General features: G+C 43.4%; 1 pseudogene; it reads right to left on the reverse strand.

The window, feature by feature from the left end:
• Window positions 1-1,085: 1,085 nt before the first annotated feature.
• On the reverse strand, window positions 1,086-9,112 carry LOC100688310 (annotated as a pseudogene).
• Between the last annotated feature and the right edge of the window lie 8,497 nt (window positions 9,113-17,609).

The raw sequence follows: 17,609 nt of genomic DNA on the forward strand, positions 1-17,609 counted from the left end.
AAAAGGATTTCTTTTCTTTTCTTTTTTTTTAAAGATTTTATTTATTTATTCATGAGAGACCCAGAGAGAGAGAGAGAGAGAGGCAGAGACACAGGCAGAGGGAGAAGCAGGCTCCATGCAGGAGCCTCATGCAGAACTCGATCTCGGGACTCCAGGATCACGTCCTGGGCTGAAGGCAGGTGCTAAACCACTGAGCCACCCAGGGATCCCCAAACAGGATTTATTTTCATTTGTAAGAGAACCATCTAGCAACAGATTTATTCAATTCTCCTTAAAATGGTGGCATTCTTTTAAACTACTCTTTCAGAAGCAGCAGTTACATAAATGGAATATTGGATTCAACCTAAAAATGTGCCCCTACCTTGTTAACTTTATTATTCTGCATATGATCATGATAAAAGATTAGGATATTCTTCACATTTCCAAACAAAATCCGAAGCAATATGCTTGTTCTTATCAAACCCCTAAAAACAGCCATTTGAGAGTAAAGCAGCAGAGCTTTATGCATTACATCACCCTAGTGAAGCTACAGGTTCCAACTCATGCACCAACAAATCTACATAGCTAGCTTTTTTTTTTTTTTAAGATTTTATTTATTTATTCATCAGAGACACAGAGAGAGAGGCAGAGACATAGGCAGAGGGGAAAAGTAGGTTCCCTGCAGGGAGCCCGATGCGATGCAGGAGTCAATCCCAGGACCTAGGATCACGACCTGAGCCAAAGACAGACACTCAACCACTGAGCCACCCAGGGGCCCTACAGGGCTAGCTTCTACATTTCACTTTTATAGAATTTATTTTACACCTATTGTACCAAACAGCATTTTGTCTTTTTTTTTAAGATTTTATTTTTTTAAGTAATTTCTATACCCAACGTAGGGCTCAAACTCACAACCCCAAGATTGATAGTCATGTTGCCCTTCTGACTGAGCCAGGCACCCTACCTACCCTTACAGTCTTCCAACATTATAGCAGTTCAATTTCCATCATTTGACAGTGCATTTATGGGACAATCTGCAGGCAACTCATTTTAGCAGACAAATTAAAGAACACTTTTAAACAGACATGACTGTCCTAAATTGTTTATTAGGTAAGAATTTCACAAACATTAATTATATTAGCGGCAAGGTGGAGCAGGAGAGGATCCCTCCTTCTCCATGCTCCCTGCAAGAACCACCAATGGTGTGCCGGAACTAGGGATGCTTTCCAAGGCCACATTCTCTCGGCTTGCAGATATCAGCCCTCAGGTCTCCCTGTGCTCATGAACTGGTTTGGCGATCCACTGGGGGTCGGGATTTCTTCTGATAGCTTTATAGAATGGATCAATGAGGATAACCTCAAAGAATGTGTATGTGGAATCTCTGCCAACCTAGTAAGAATTCAAGACCGTAAGAGCCACAGTGGCCACAGTGGCGTCCAGCTCATTCCTCTGCTATAGACTGTAGGCTTTGGGCAAACTTGAGCTGGTTGACACCATAATGGACAGTCTTGCTGCAGCCTTAGGCAGTGGGTGTTTGCAGCCACTATGTGGCACACGGATCCAGTATATGACATAACCTTGCTTGGTCTTGTACCTCAGTCTGCATGCTTTTTCAGGCCAGGTTGCATGGGGCATCCCATGGAGTGCAGAGAGCTGGTACTGCCAGAGAGCTGGTACTGCCAGCAGTGCATCCAAAGAAAAAAAGTGCATTCCATTGGACTTGTTCTTCCTCCACAGCTCCTTGGTATACCTGTAAGCACCTATCCTGGCTTACCTGTGAGCTGATAATTGCCCCCAAATCGAAAGGGCTTTTCTCCCCAGTAGACTATTGCTTTAACTTAAATTTTTGGTGCCATATTTTTGGGTCAGGTATATATTGTTTATCACTGATGACAGACAGTAAGCTTCCTGGTTTTAAACAAAAGAAATCTTGGTTCCAGGAAGGACTTCACTAACTACAGAGATTCACAGCAATCCTCGGCCTTTCTTCTTTCTTTCTCTCACCCCAGAAGGGTTCATTGAACAGAAGAAATGCCAACATTTCCTCCAGATTCAAGCTATTTAACAAGAGGCTATTTTTGCTAATCTTTTGGATTAGTTTTCCTAACTGCTAGAGAAACGGCGCCTTAAAAAGGAAATGTTTCTGCCTTCAAACTTATACTCACTCAGTTTAAAATAGTCATGATCATTTAAAAAAATATAATGCCATGCAAGTACCCAAAAGATTTACCTCCAAACGTCTAGCCAGCTAAAAATAACCTCTAAACAAATAGCAAAACCTGGGCAAGCTCCCACAGAAGAAACCAAAGGCAACAGATCCCAGAGAAGTGAGGACCTCTGGGCTGAGGAACAGACCAGCTCTTGGCTTACTTAGTTTGATCCAGAGTAAGAATCAAAAGCGGATGTAGGGTACCAAAAGCTAAGGCAACGAAAGCAAAAATAGACTCCATCATGCTAAAAATGTTCTGCATAGCAAAGGAAACCATCAGTAAAATGAAAAGGCCACCTTTAATGGGAAAAAAATTTGCAAATCATGCATCTGATAAGAGGTTGTTAATATCCCAAAGCTACAAAGAACCCATAGAACTCAATGGGCAAACAAACCCAATTTAAAACTGGACAGAAAAAACTGCAGAGACATTTTTCCAAAGGAGACAGACAAGTGGCCAACAGGTACATGAAAAGGTGCTCAACAATACTCATCATCAAAGAAATGCAAACCAGGGCACCTGGCTGGCTGGGTAGGAAGAGCATGTGACTCTAGATCTCAATGTCATGAGTTTGAGCTCCACGCTGGGTATAGAGATGACTTAAATAAAAAAACTTAAAAAAAAAATGCAAACCAAAACCACAATGAAATCTCACCTCACACCTATTAGAATGGCAGCCATCCAAAACACAAGAGATAAGAGCAACAAGCCTTAACAAGGATGTGGGTAAAAGGGAATCTTCCTGCTCTGTTTGTGGGAATGTAAATTAGTGCAGCCACTAAGAAAAACAGTATGGAAATTCCTCAAAAGACTAAAATAGAACCACCATATGATCCAGCACTCCCACTGCTGGGTATACACCCAAAGGAAATGAAAACAGGATATTGAAGAGATATCTACACCCCTGTGCTCATTGCAGTATTATTCACAATTGCCAAGAAATGAAAGCAATCTACATGTCCATCAGCGGATGGATGGATAAAGAAGATGTGAGGTACATATACATACATACAATGAAAGAGGGAAATCCTGCCACTTGTGAAACATGGATGTAGCTTGAGAGCATTATGCTGAGTGAAATAAACCAGACAGACAAAGATAAACACTGTGTGTCATCACTTGTGTATGGAATCTAAAAAAAAAAAACAACAAAAAAAACCTTCAACAGAAAAGTAGAAAAGTGGTTGGCAGAGGCTGGCTCGGCAGGGGGCAGGAATAGTGAGAGGTTAGTAAAAAAAAGGGTACAGGGTGGCGCAGCGGTTTGGCGCCTGCCTTTGGCCCAGGGCGCGATCCTGGAGACCCGGGATCGAATCCCACGTCGGGCTCCTGGTGCATGGAGCCTGCTTCTGCCTCTGCCTGTGTCTCTGCCTCTCTCTCTCTCTGTGTGACTATCATAAATAAATAAAAATTAAAAAAAAAAAAGGGTACAAACTTTCAGCTCTCAGATAAATAAGGTCTGGGAATCTAAGGTAAATAAGGTGAATATAGTTGATAGTACTATATCTTATAATTGAAATTCACTAAGAAAGTAAAACTTAAATGTTCTCACCAAACATTATATATGGTGATGGATATCTTTTTATTTTATTTTATTTTATTTTATTTTATTTTATTTTATTTTATTATTTTATTTTTTTTTAAAGATTTTATTTATTTATTCATAGAGACAGAGAGAGAGAGGCAGAGACACAGGCAGAGGGAGAAGCAGGCTCCATGCAGAGAGCCTGACGTGGGACTCGACCCAGGGTCTCCAGGATCATGCCCTGGGCTGTAGGCAGTGCTAAACTGCTGCGCCACCGGGGCTGCCCTATTTTATTTTATTTTATTTTATTTATTCATGAGAGACAGAGAGAGACAGAGACAGAGACACAGGCAGAGAGAGAAGCAGTCTCCATGCAGGGAGCCCCATGTGGGACTCGATCCCAGGACCCCAGGATCATGCCCTGGGCTGAAGGGAGGTGCTCAACTGCTGAGACACTCAGGTGTCCCCAGTGATGGATATCTTAATGAACTAGATGGGAGGGTGAACTATATATTATATATATATGAAATTGTCATGATGTATACTTTAAATATCTTACCATTTTATTTGTCAGTTATACCTCATAAAGCTGTGGGCATAAAAGCTGAAGTGAAATTTATTCCTATGGTTGCAAAAATGCAACGGAGCTTTTCAAAGTCTTGTGTAGAAAAGTATTAAAATACATAAACGTTAACATCAAAAAATCTCCCCTGAGCAGAGTTTTTTGGTTGGAAGGAGGGGATTGGAAAGGGGGGTGCCAGTAGATAGGAAAACTCTTAGTGGGCAGAACTAATGTAGGCATTACAGGACGTTTAGCTTCTCTGGCTCTCACCCCATCAATGCCAATGGCACTTCCCAAGTCATGGAGTTAACCAACCAACACCCACATTTCTAAATGCCCGTAGCTACCCCTCAGTTCCACATAAGAACCCCTGATTGTGGTACATCTGTCTGTAACTTTGGCTTCCCTAGCTCCCATCCCATTATTCCCTTTATTTCTCCCCTTAACTGGCATAGAAATACTGGTTGCACTTTTTTTTGAAAGATTTTATTTATTCATGAGAGACAGAGAGGAGAGAGAGACATAGACAGAGACAGATACAGGCAGAGGGAGAAGCAGGCTCCATGCAGGAAGCCCGATGTGGGACTCGGTCCCCGGTCTCCAGGACCATGCTCTGGGCCGAAGGCGGTGCTAAACCACTGAGCCACCCAGGCTGCCCTAAAATACTGGTTACACTTAAATAGCTTAATTGAGATACAACTTATGCGCCACACAACCCATCCATGCAGAGTATGTAATTTGGAGTGCCTGTCTGGCTCAGTCAGAAGAGCATGTGACTCTTGATCTTGGGGTTGTGAGTTTGAGCCCCAGGTCAGGCATAGAGATTACTAAACAAACAAACAAACAAACAAATAAATAAATAAATAAATAAATAAATAAATAAAATAAGATGAAGTGTACAATTTTATGGATTCAAATATTCACAGGGTTGTGCAAGCACCACCACAATCAAGTTTAGAACATTTTCATCACCCCCAAAAAGAGAGCGACATCCACATACGAATGCCAGGCCACATTAGTTCCCTTCCCTCCTCTAGGCTGTAAAGTTCATATAGAGAAAAGGTGGTCATGTCAGTGTGTGTGGCAATGTTTTCTCTCTGATTCTCCCTATGGGCCTTTGGAGCAGCCCAGTAGATTTTCTTGGCACTTTTGGGGCAGGTTCTCTAAGAAGTACTGACCAGCACTACAGGTAACCTTCCATCTGAGCAGTGGAGGGTCAGAGGTGGGGGCCTCAGGTCTGCAGACATTCCTCTGGGTCAAACACCCCTTGGCTCTGAGGGTGCCTTCTTCATCCTGGGCTGTTAGAACAAAACACCACAGACCAGATGGCTTGAACCACAGACATTTATTTCTCACTGTTCTGGAGGATCCAAGTCAAGATCAAGGTGCCAGGAGGTTTGGCTCTTGGTGAGGGCTGTCTTCCTGGCTTATAGATGGCCACCTACTTGCTGTGTCCTCACATGGCAGAGAAACAGAGTGCTCTCTGGTCTCTTCCCCTTCTTCTTCTTCTTCTTCTTCTTCTTCTTCTTTTTTTTTTTTTTTAGAGAGAGAGCTTAATTTATTTGGCAGAGAGAGAGCATGAGCAGGGGGAGTGGCAGGCAGAAGGAGAGGGAGAAGCAGGCTTCCACCAAGCCAGGAGCCCAATGCAGGTCTCGATCCCAGGACCCTGAGATCATGACCTGAACTGAAGGCAGACACTTAACTGACTGAGCTAGCCAGATGCCCCTCTTCCTCTTCTTATAAAGACACTAATCCCAGTGTGGGGGCCTCACCCTCCTGAACTCATCTAAAAATAACTACCTCCTAAAGTCCCTATTTCCAAATATCATCATATCAGGGATTAGGGCTTCAACCTATGAATGGGGTGGGGTGAGGGTGGAGTTAGTGGCACACACAATTCAGTCCATACAGGGGGTTAAGGTCTATAGCTGGAGAAACAGGGTAGTCACTCCACTCTCAGGAATAAGAGAGCCAGACACAGGGCAGGCACAGAGGTCCTCCTATAACCAAGTAAGAAAGACAGCCTGGGGCCACTGGGCATTTCACCTGGCTGGGTCTCACAAGACTCCACAGCCTTGGTCATTTCTCCTTAAGTCTTTTTTAAAGTTTTTTTTTTCTTTTTTTGTAATAAAATACACCTCATATAAAATTAACCATTTGTAAGAGTACAGTTCGGGGACAGTAAGTATAGGACACTGTTATGAGAGATCTCAATACATAAGGGCAGTGTTTGGGTGATGTTGGGTTTGGGTGTTACTCTTCTCCCCAACTCGTGGATGCTCCAGACCATCTTGAGTCCTGCTCACCTTCTATCCTTAGACCCTGACATGCAGCCATAGTGAAATGAGGACATCAGATTCTTATTCCAAATCCTGGGAACCCCAAATTACTATTGCAAACATTTCAAGCCGTGGCCTGCCTGATTCAATGCAGCGTAGGATTCTCAACCACACATTGGGTCAACGAGCCAAATTCTGTTGTCTGGTCTGATTGTTTAGAGGATGTGAGTGTTTCCCCAATGAGCCAACCTCACCACTTTTATGAGCCCCACAGATCCCAGAACAGGGGTCAAGGGGATGGACAGCATGATTACTAATAGCTGACCATACTTTGTCTATGAAGCATTGGCACCCCGGATCAAACAAATCCAGCCAATCTAACATCTTCTGCTGTAGTTTTCAAGAACATGCTATGTTTTCAGACTGAAGAAAGCAGTCTCACATTATGTGTGCTGACATTCTGTTGTAAAGGAGGACAGAGAAGGAAGGCATGCCTTCTCAGACCATCTCCCGGGGATGGTGCAGGCCTAGCAGGAAAGCATTCACTTCCTGCCCACGAGTGTGACACGCATTAGGTCACATGGGGAATAAGTTCCAAATCCTATTTTTGGAGGTAACAAGGGGGAGGCCAGCCTGGACGTTGGAAGGAGCTCAAGGATTCCTTGGTAAAACCCACAGGTCTAGGGAGACAACTGTTTCCAAGACCTGCCTCAATTCCTCAGGCTGTCCTCTCTCACGGCTTGAGTCCCCAAGTGGCTCTAGAGAGGGGCCATACAGGATGTTCTCATGAATCATTTCAAGTCCCATGACCAGGGCCAAAGTCAGGCTTTCAACCTGTGTCTGTTTTTGCTTGGGAGTGTGCTAAATCACAGTGCACCCTTCTTCCCTAAAATCACCAGCCAGGGCGACAGTCTTATAGGTGACAGTTTTTCAAAAGGTGCGGGGTTGAAAGAGACTTTTTTTTTTTTTTTTTTTTTTTTTTATGATAGTCACACAGAGAGAGAGAGAGAGAGAGGGGCAGAGACATAGGCAGAGGGAGAAGCAGGCTCCATGCACCGGGAGCCTGACGTGGAATTCGATCCTGGGTCTCCAGGATCGCGCCCTGGGCCAAAGGTAGGCGCCAAACCGCTGCGCCACCCAGGGATCCCTGAAAGAGACTTTAAAACCAATTGCCACAGGACAATAAAATGGTTAGGACTTAACTGAGAGGGTCCACGGGTTCTACATTTTAAAACATATTTTTAAATATACAGAATCATATAAAGACAGAGAGGATGCCACTAGAACTTGTGTCACGGAACTTCCATGTAGTTGCCACTGTGTTAAATTTTCACATCTTCCTTTCAGAGAGGGAAGCCTGACTGGCTCAATCAGTAGAGCACAGGACTCTTGATCTCGGGGTCATGAAGTGCTTCGCTGTGATGGTTCATTTTATGTGTCAACTGGACGGGACTAAGGATGCCCAGAGTTGGCAGGACATTATTTCTGGGTGTGTCTGGTAAGGGTGTTTCCCAAGAGATTAGCATTTGAATCAATAGACTAATAAAGATCTTCCCAAACCAATGTGGGCAGGCAGCATGGGCCTGAATAGAACAAAAAGGCAGAGGAAGGGCAAATTCTTTTTTTTTTTTTTAAGACTTTATTTATTTATGTAAGGGAGAGCACAGGAGTGGAGAGGAGGGCAGAGGAAGAGGGAGAAGCAGACTCCCCAGAGAGCAGGGAGCCCGCTGCAGGGCTGGATCCCAGGACCCTAAGACGATGACAGGAACTGAAGGCAGATGCTTAACCAACTGAGCCACCCAGGCACTTCACAAATTCTCTCTTCTTGAGCTGTGACATGCATCTTCTCTTGTCCTCAGATCCCAGGGCTCCTGCTTCTGGTCTCTGAGTGTTCTGGTCTTGGAGTGTTCTATCACTGGCTCTCCTGGTTTTCTCCAGCTTGCAGAGAGCAGCATATCGTGGCATGTCTCAGCCTCCATGGTTGCATAAGCCAATTCCCATCATAAATCTCTTTTATGCCTCTGTACGCTATTGATTCAGTTTCTCCACAAAACCCTAATACACTCATGAATACAATAAAAAGTAAGAGACTAAGACAATCCCTTCTTGTAGAGCAACAGCTTACAGAAAATCATGTGCAAACTGGTGATCCCTTTCCTCCTCACTTCAAGAGAATAGTGTTTTTGTCTTAGTTTGATGGGGGGGGAGGGTTACAATTAAAGTCATGCACTCCAATATGTTAAAGGTCTTCATATCCTGAAGAAGCAAAATTGTCAGGGATCCCTGGGTGGTTCAGCAGTTTAGGGCCTGCCTTTGGCCCAGGGCGTGATCCTGGAGTCCCGGGATTGAGTCCTGAGTTGGGCTCCCCTTGAGGAGCCTGCTTCTCCCTCTGCCTGTGTCTCTGTCTCTGTCTCTCTCTCTGTGTGTGTCTCTCATAAGTAAATAAAATCTTTAAAAAAAAAAAAAAGCAAAATTGTCACAAGCACATCTGTGACATACCTTGTGTCCAACAGAATATTTCCACGATAGAAATGTCCTTTCTCTGAGCTTCTGCTGCCATAGCCGTGAGCTATGTAGAAACTAACGACTTAAAAGGTGGCTGGTATGAGTAAGGAACTGGATTTTTTTTTTAATTTATTTTAATTATTTTTAAGTAGTCACATGTGTGGTAGGAGCTACTGAATGGGATAGCCCCGGCATAATTTTCATAATTTTAGATTCATTTAAGTTGTTTTTTTGTTCTTGTTTTTTGTTTTTAAGTCTTGGACAATCAGTAGAAAAGCCTGAGGCTGACCTGGGCAATGCAGCCAGAGATTAGAAAAGATTCAATACACAGTTAGGGGATCTGGCTCTAATCCTTAGAGACCTTGTCAATACCAAGCAGTTAGCAGACAAAACTTTAATTCTTTGTTGTGATCTTTCTCATTTTCACAATCTGGTCAAAAAGCAAATATCAGCACTTTTATAACAGCAAAGACCTTTCCACTTCCCCACGCATACCTGCTTTTACCTCACTTCTTTTGCTCATTACTTAATAAGGAACCAATCTGAACTGCTGGGCTCAAAGATAGTGGCTTGATTTTATTTTAAGGAAAGTAATCTCTACATCCCACATGGGGCTTGAACTCACAACTCTGAGATCAAGAGTCATATCCAAAAAAAAAAAAAAAAAAGGGTCATATCCTCTACCACCTGAGCCAACCAGGCGCCATTGGGGCTTGGTTTTACTTTCTGCTCTGTCTCCAACACCTATGAGGATGCCTGGTACATAGTAGGCACCCAGTGAATACTTCCTGGATGTTGAATGACTATCTTGAAAGGAAGTGACCAGGAAAAACAAAACATGAAAAATAAACCACATCCAGCAAACTGTTTAAATCATAATTCTGCCAGTTACCGGCTATGCTATCTCATCTTTGTGTCCTCAAACACTGAAATGAGAACCACTGTGTTTCAGGATCATTCTGAAGGTTTTTTTTTTTTTTTTTTAAATTTTTATTTATTTATGATAGGCACACAGTGAGAGAGAGAGAGAGGCAGAGACACAGGCAGAGGGAGAAGCAGGCTCCATGCACTGGGAGCCCGACGTGGGATTCGATCCCGGATCTCCAGGATCGCGCCCTGGGCCAAAGGCAGGCACCAAACCGCTGCGCCACCCAGGGATCCCCATTCTGAAGGTTTAAGAGAGTGTTCCACGGGCGGTCACTGTCTCTTCACTGGGCAGGGGTGGGAGCTCAGTGAATGGCTATTAGCTATCAAAGTGATCAACTGCCTGATGGTTCTTTGGGGTTAGGACATTATTGTTAGTTTCTCTTTTAATAAAACATCGTCATTCTAAATAAGCAGATATGATGAACCATGTGCATAAAAATATGAGCTTCATGGATGCCTGGGTGGCTCAGCTGTTGAAGCATCTGCCTTCAGCTCAGGGCCTGATCCCAGAATCGAGTCCCATATCGGGCTCCCTGCATGGAGCCGGCTTCTCCTTCTGCCTGTGTCTCTGCCTCCATCTCTGTGTCTCGTATGAATAAATAAGTAAAATTTATTTTAAAAATGAGCTTCATGACATGAAAAGTTTTATAAGAAACTCATGCCAGGTTTTGTGACCCTGCAAAATGTATGTGAGCAGCTCTGAATAACTACATTCTGAATCAAGCAGGAGAGAGGGAGCAAAATCCTAGCAATTTTTCCCCAAGAGAATAAAACGGAAACATCTAACAAGAGGAAGCCTGGAGTTTATTCAAACAAACTGCTTTATTTTAGTAAGTCCTAAGTGGTACTCAGAACATTTCCAAGAAATCAAATAGTTTATATGCTATTTATATGTACTCGATTATCACAATTAATCATTTAAGAAAATTCTCTGAGAGATCTTTTACAAAAAGGCACTGGAAGGAGGAATATTTCACTGATGTTACAGAACAATAGTATTTCCCAATATTTTAACAGATTCTGACATTTTAAAAGCATTTCACTATGAGCCACGAAAGAAATCTAGGGTTTCTGTTGTGAAAATCTGACTCGTTCCTGTGGCAGATTTCCCCATCGGGGTCTCCCAAGAGGCTCTCATAGGTGGGTTAGGCTCAGGACAAGCCCACTGTGGCCCAAGCTGAGTCAGCACAGACCCACACCACACCAAGCTGAAGGGATCTGTTGGGGCTCAGCTGCCCCAGGAGGCTGTGTGTAGCCCTGGGCAGAAGTGAATTCTCTGAGAAGCCCCCTCAGAACAAAACCCATGGGCTTCTCAATACAGTGGGAAAATGTGATTTCAGGGGCATCTTGGGGGGCTCAGTCAGTTAAGTGTCCAACTCTTGATGTTGGCTCAGGTCTTGATATCAGGGTTGTGAGTTTAAGCCCTGCTTTGGGCTCCGTGCTGAGCATGGAGCTTACTTTATTTATTTATTTATTTATTTATTTATTCATTCATTCATTCATTCATTCATTCAGATGGAGCTTACTTTAAAAAGAGAGAAAAGAAAAAAGAAAATGTGGTTTCATACTGAAAGTCAGTTTCCAAAATAAAAAATAAAAATAAACTCACCAAATTAATTTATCTAACACATTTATCTTCTTGTTTTAAAGCACCATCTATAGGTATTGAGTTAAAGAGCTAAATCTTGTTAAGGCTTGATAAATCACTCTCATTGAGCTTAACAAACCACATTGAACTGGATTAAGTACAACATTTTTATATTAGTTTTTGAGTTTGAATTTGTTTTTTTTGTTGTTTTTTAATTTTTATTTATTTATTTATGATAGTCACAGAGAGAGAGAGGCAGAGACACAGGCAGAGGGAGAAGCAGGCTCCATGAACCGGGAGCCCGACGTGGGACTCGATCCCGGGTCTCCAGGATCGCGCCCTGGGCCAAAGGCAGGCGCCAAACCGCTGCGCCACCCAGGGATCCCCTTGAGTTTGAATTTGGATAAACAGAAAAGAAAACCCCAAGTTCTTGCCTGTAGGGACACTCCCTATGTGAACATATGGCTCCCTCTTGTGGCAAAAGTGAGCCTCACAAAGGCCGGGGGAGGGCCGCGGAAAGGGGGGGGGATTTGCTTCACACCCCATTCATTCCCCCCCAGTTAGACAGCTCATTCAAATTACCCTGGAGTTGACTAAATACACAGTGTCAAGGCAGGAGTACCCCATCCACTGGATACTCCACAGGAGTATCCCATTCACTTGTCCACCTTCAGAGGGAGATGAAAATGTGCCATTGAAATGCACCCAGATTAGTAAAGGCCACAGAATAAAGACTTGGGGTGTCTGATTGGCTCATTCGGTGGAGCGTGCAACTCCTGATCTGGGGATTGTAAATTGGAGCCCCAGTTTGGCTGTAGAGATTACTTAAAAATAATAAAAATCATTTAAAATAACAAAGGAACCACTTGACATTTTCACACATTTGACCTCATCAGCCAACTCAAAGTGCAATATACAATGCCCCTCACATGTACAAAAATAAAGGGTACCTTAAAAAAAAAAAGCCCTGTATCAATGAACAGGTTTTTTAAAAAATATTTTTGAGAGAGCGAGAGCACACAAGCAGGGAGTGGGGGAGAGGAAGGAGCAGACTCCCAGCTGAGCAGGGAGCCCAACATGGGACTCGATCCCAGGACCCCGATATCTTGACCTGACCTGTAGGCAGACGCTTCATTGATTGAGCCACCCAAGTGTCCCAATGAACAGGTTGTTTGTATTTATTTATTTATTTATTTATTTATTTATTTATTTATTTATTTATGATAGACACACAGAGAGAGAGAGAGAGAGGCAGAGACACAGGCAGAGGGAGAAGGAAGCAGGCTCCGTGCCAGGAGCCCGAGGTGGGACTCGATCCCCGGGCTCCAGGATCACACCCTGGGCCAAAGGCAGGCACCAAACCGCTGAGCCACCCAGGGATCCCCCAATGAACAGGTTTTAAAAGAAAACCCAGGTCTTCTTGGTCATGCTAATAGCCATATTAAAATACTGAAACTGGGATCCCTGGGTGGCGCAGCGGTTTGGCGCCTGCCTTTGGCCCAGGGCATGATCCTGGAGACCTGGGATCGAATCCCACGTCGGGCTCCCGGTGCATGGAGCCTGCTTCTCCCTCTGCCTGTGTCTCTGTCTCATTCTCTCTCTCTCTCTGTGACTATCACAAATAAATAAAAATAAAAAAAAATAATAAAAAAAAAATAAAATACTGAAACTGAAAAAGACGATGCATTTTGCTGAGAAAGGATGCTTTAAGCCCTAGGGTGTGTTACTCACAGGAGCAGGTTCCTTGGCCTAATTGTTTCTCATCTGGAATGAACTGGGCATTTTCATCCCTTTTTCTGGATCACCCTTGTCCCAACACACTAAAACCCCCAAGGCTCCTGGGGCACCTGGGTGGCTCATTTGGTTGAGCATCTGCTTTGGCTCAGGTCATGATCCCGGAGTCCTGGGATCAAGCCCCACACCAGGTTCTCTGCTCAGTGGGGGCCTGGTTCTTCCTCTCCCTTTCTCAGTCCACCTGATTGTGCTATCTCTGCCAAATTAAAAAACAAAAACAAAACAAAAAAAAAAAACAAAGGCTCCCTCTGTTATGAATCTGAGTAATGAAGTAGACAAGGTCAAGTTTGAGAGTGAAATGCTATAGTTTTTTTTTTTTACCACTTCTGTGGCTCCAGGTGCTGGGGCACAAGGTGGCAGAAGGAGGGTATGCCCCTCACTGCTGTGTTCTCGATTTCTGGATGAATTCAGATGTGTCTGCTGGCACTTGCCACATACAGGACAAAGCACCTGTAGTGAGAATAAGACAACAGCCCTCCTTTTCCAGATCACTCTCCTACAATAAGCAGGTTTTTCTGAACAACTGTGAGTCCTTAATCAAGTCTTTGAGCAGGAGCAGTGGTGACCAGAAATGCCCTAGCTATGGCATCCCTGTGAGTGTCCCACAGAAACCAGACACTTCAGGATGTCCGAGAACTCAGCTGACAAGAGGCAGCTGTACGACAGTGATGGTTAGTTTTACATCAACTTGATTGAGCTGAGGGACACAGGATGGCTGGTAAGACATTATCTCTGGGTGTGTCTGTAAGAGCACTTCCAGAAAAGAATTGATAGATTGAGGATGGAGCGCCCTCACGAATGTGGGTGGGCATCATCCAACCAGCTTGGGGCCTGAATCGAAGGAGGCAGAGAAGGGGCACTTTAGCTCCCTCTTCGCTTGAGCAGAGACATCCATCTGCTGCCTTCAGACATTGTGTTCCTAGTTCTTGGGCCTTTAGATTCGAACTGGGAGCACCATCAGCTTGCAGAGCTGGCAGGCCTTCCCCACTGACTTTCCCATTCTCCAGCATACACACAGCAGATGGTGGGACTTCTCAGCCTTCATTATCACAAGGGCCAATTCCTCTAAGGACTATCTTTACATCCTATTGGTTCTCTCGATACATCAACCGATGTCAAAGGAGCAGAAAGAGGGACACCTGGGTGGCTCAGTGGTTTAGCGCCTGCCTTCAGCCCAGGGCATGATCCTGGGGTCCCAGGATCAAGTCCCACAGTGGGCTCCCTACATGGAGCCTGCTTCTCCCTCTATGTCTCTGCCTCTCTGTGTCCCTCATGAATAAATAGGTAAAATCTTAATAATAATTTTAAAAAAAGGAGCAAAGAGAGACACGCTTCCTCCAAGTCATCTTACTAAGCAGCGGCAGTTAAGAGTGCTGGCTGACTTCAGTTTAACAGGAGGTAAGCTTCTCAAGTTAGAAAACAGAGCCTAGCAGCACCTGGGTGGTCTAGTGAGTTAAGCGCCCCCTTGATTTCAGCTCAGGTCATGATCTCAGAGTCCTGAGATCAGGCCCCACATCCAGCTCTGTGCCCAGTGCAGTCTGCTTGTCTCTCTCCCTGTGCTCCTCACCCCCCTTGCTATCTCTATAATAAATAAATCTTAAAAAAGAAAAAAAGCCGAGGGGTGCCTCAGTGGCTGAATCGGTTAAGCATCTGCCTTTGGCTCAGGTCATGATCTCAGAGTCCTGGAATCGAGCCCCAAATCAGGCTCCCTGCTCAGTGAAGAGCCTGCTTCTCCCCCTCCCTCTCTCCTCCGTTTATGCTTGTTCTCTCTCTCTCAAATTAAAAAAAAAAAAAAATTTTTTTTAAGATCCTATTCCCTAATCTTCAAACAAATCACTCATTTTCTGAGAGCAGAAAAAGACCCCTTAGTGGGCAAGAGATGGGAAAACAGGATATAAATCCACTGCCTTAAAAAAACTGATAGCATTAATCAGTTAATTGGAGAATTCTCTTGTCAATACTGTGGTGAGGCACAGCTGCCTAAAAACACTCTATATTGTTATGTAACTAAACACTTTGAAAAATTAACTGTAAAGAGCTGCTCAAGACACTACCAGAGCAAAACTGCAGTGAAGCCTGCTCTTGCTCCTGTAAATAACAGATCTGTTTACCAGAACACATAGGACTGAAGGACTCCTCAGCCCCAATGAGTGGGGTCATTTGTTCCAGAAAACATGTATCTGTGAAGATGGCCTATCCTAAGCAGCAAGTCCCTTTGCCAACAGTCTCTTCCAAATTTCAGTCAATCCAATGTACAGCTCAGATTTTGTGCAGAGTTTGAAGCACAAATGATTCTATCATTTAAAGAAATTTTTACTTATTTATTCATGAGAGACACAGAGAGAGAGAGAGAGGCAGAGACACAGGCAGAGGGAGAAGCAGGCTCCATGCAGGGAGCCTGATGTGAGACTCGATCCCGGGCCTCCAAGATTACACCCTGGGCTGAAGGCGGCGCTAAACCACCGAGCCTCCCGGGCTGCCTCACAAATGACTTTTTAATTGACCTGATTGATCAACTTTTGATAAAAATAATTTTGGAAAAATGAGTTAACATTTAAGAAGCAAAGAGGAGCCAAGTAGAAGCAATGATCCTATTAAATCCTAGGTCTCTCAGGAGCCTGGGTGGCTGTCAGTTAAGTGTCTGCCTTTGGCTCAGGTCATGATCTCAGAGTCCTGGGACCAAGTCCTGCATGGGGCTGCCTGCTCAAGGAGGAATCTGCTTCTCCCTTTTCCTCTGCCCCTCCCCCACCCTGCTCAGGCCTGTGGTTTTTTTTTTTTTTTTTTAAGATTTTATTTATTTATTCATGAGAGACAGAGAGAGAGAGAGAGAGAGAGAGAGAGAGAGAGAGAGGAAGAGGCATAGGCAGAGAGAAGCAGGCTCTCTACAGGAAGCCCGATGTGGGCCTCAATCCCAGGATACCCTGGGCGGAAGGCAGGTGCTCAACCCCTGAGCCACCCAGGTATCCCATTAAGTTTTTTAAAAATTAAAAATTCCAGGTCTCTAACTTCACGTCTGCACTGAATGTATCATACAGATGGGGTGTGTTTCAAAGCTTCCACCACTAACCAGTGCTAAAAGGCAGTTTCTAGCTCTGAGCTCATCTAGCTTGTTTAGGAGACCCCTTAAATCTAGCTATCTGCGTGGTTTAAAAAGGAGAATTTTTAAATTATCTAGGGGAGAATATAGGGAGAATTCTATAGTACATTTCTTTTTCTATGTGAAACTACAGCAAATTGTGTGAATTTTTGAATACACTGATTTACAGAAAGTTCCAAATAATACATGCCTTGTTTACAAAACCAGTAGTCCTGCAATAAGGATTGATTTAAATGCAAGTTTCTTAATTTCTCATTCTTTATGGGCTTGCAACTTCATAATCACTTCAACATCTCACTGTTCATTCCAATGTTAAAAATTATGATTGCCAAATGTGAAAAACCAAGTCCAAGATTTTGTACTATGGGGAAGAGCTTCTAAGTTTAAAATGATTGTGTCCAATCCTTAAGAACAGAATCCATAAAAACAAAACACCAAAACCTATATATAAACTTCTAAAGCAAACTTGCCTGTTTTCATTGTCAAAATGATACACCTAAAAAATTTCAAATGACTTTCCCTTTTAGAATACATGCATCCCTATGTTTATAGCAGCATTATTTACAATAGCCAAGATATGGAAGCAGTCCAAGTGTCCATCAATTGATGAATGGATAAAGATATGGTGTGTGTGTATATATGTGTGTCTACATAATGAAATATTAGACATAAAAAGTAAAATCTTGCCATTTGCAATGACACAGATGGAGCTAGAGAGTATTATGCTAGGCAAAATTTAAATCAGAGACAGGTATTTCACTTGTAAGTGGAATTTAAGAAACAAAGGGGGGAGAAAAAGAAACGAAGAAGTGACTCTTAATTATGAAGAACTGATGGTTACCAGAGATGAGGGGGTGGGGGGTGGTTAAATAGGTAATGGGGATTAAGGAGTGCACCTGTCGTGACCAGGTGACATACGGAAGTACTGAATCACTAGATTAATTGAACCTGAAATTAACATTACACTGTAAACTGGAAAATTAAAACTTTAAAGATTTATCCTTTTTATAATTCAATCACAGAAATAATTTATCTGAAAGAATATCCTATTTCTATACTAATTGCCTCAAGAATAAAAATGTTTATTGAAGGCCTTATTTTATAAAGTCATGAAACCTTAGGCCAGCCCGAGTGGCTCAGCAGTTT

The sequence above is a fragment of the Canis lupus genome, chromosome 6 (genome assembly GCF_011100685.1).
Source record: "Canis lupus familiaris isolate Mischka breed German Shepherd chromosome 6, alternate assembly UU_Cfam_GSD_1.0, whole genome shotgun sequence".
NCBI lineage: Eukaryota > Metazoa > Chordata > Mammalia > Carnivora > Canidae > Canis > Canis lupus.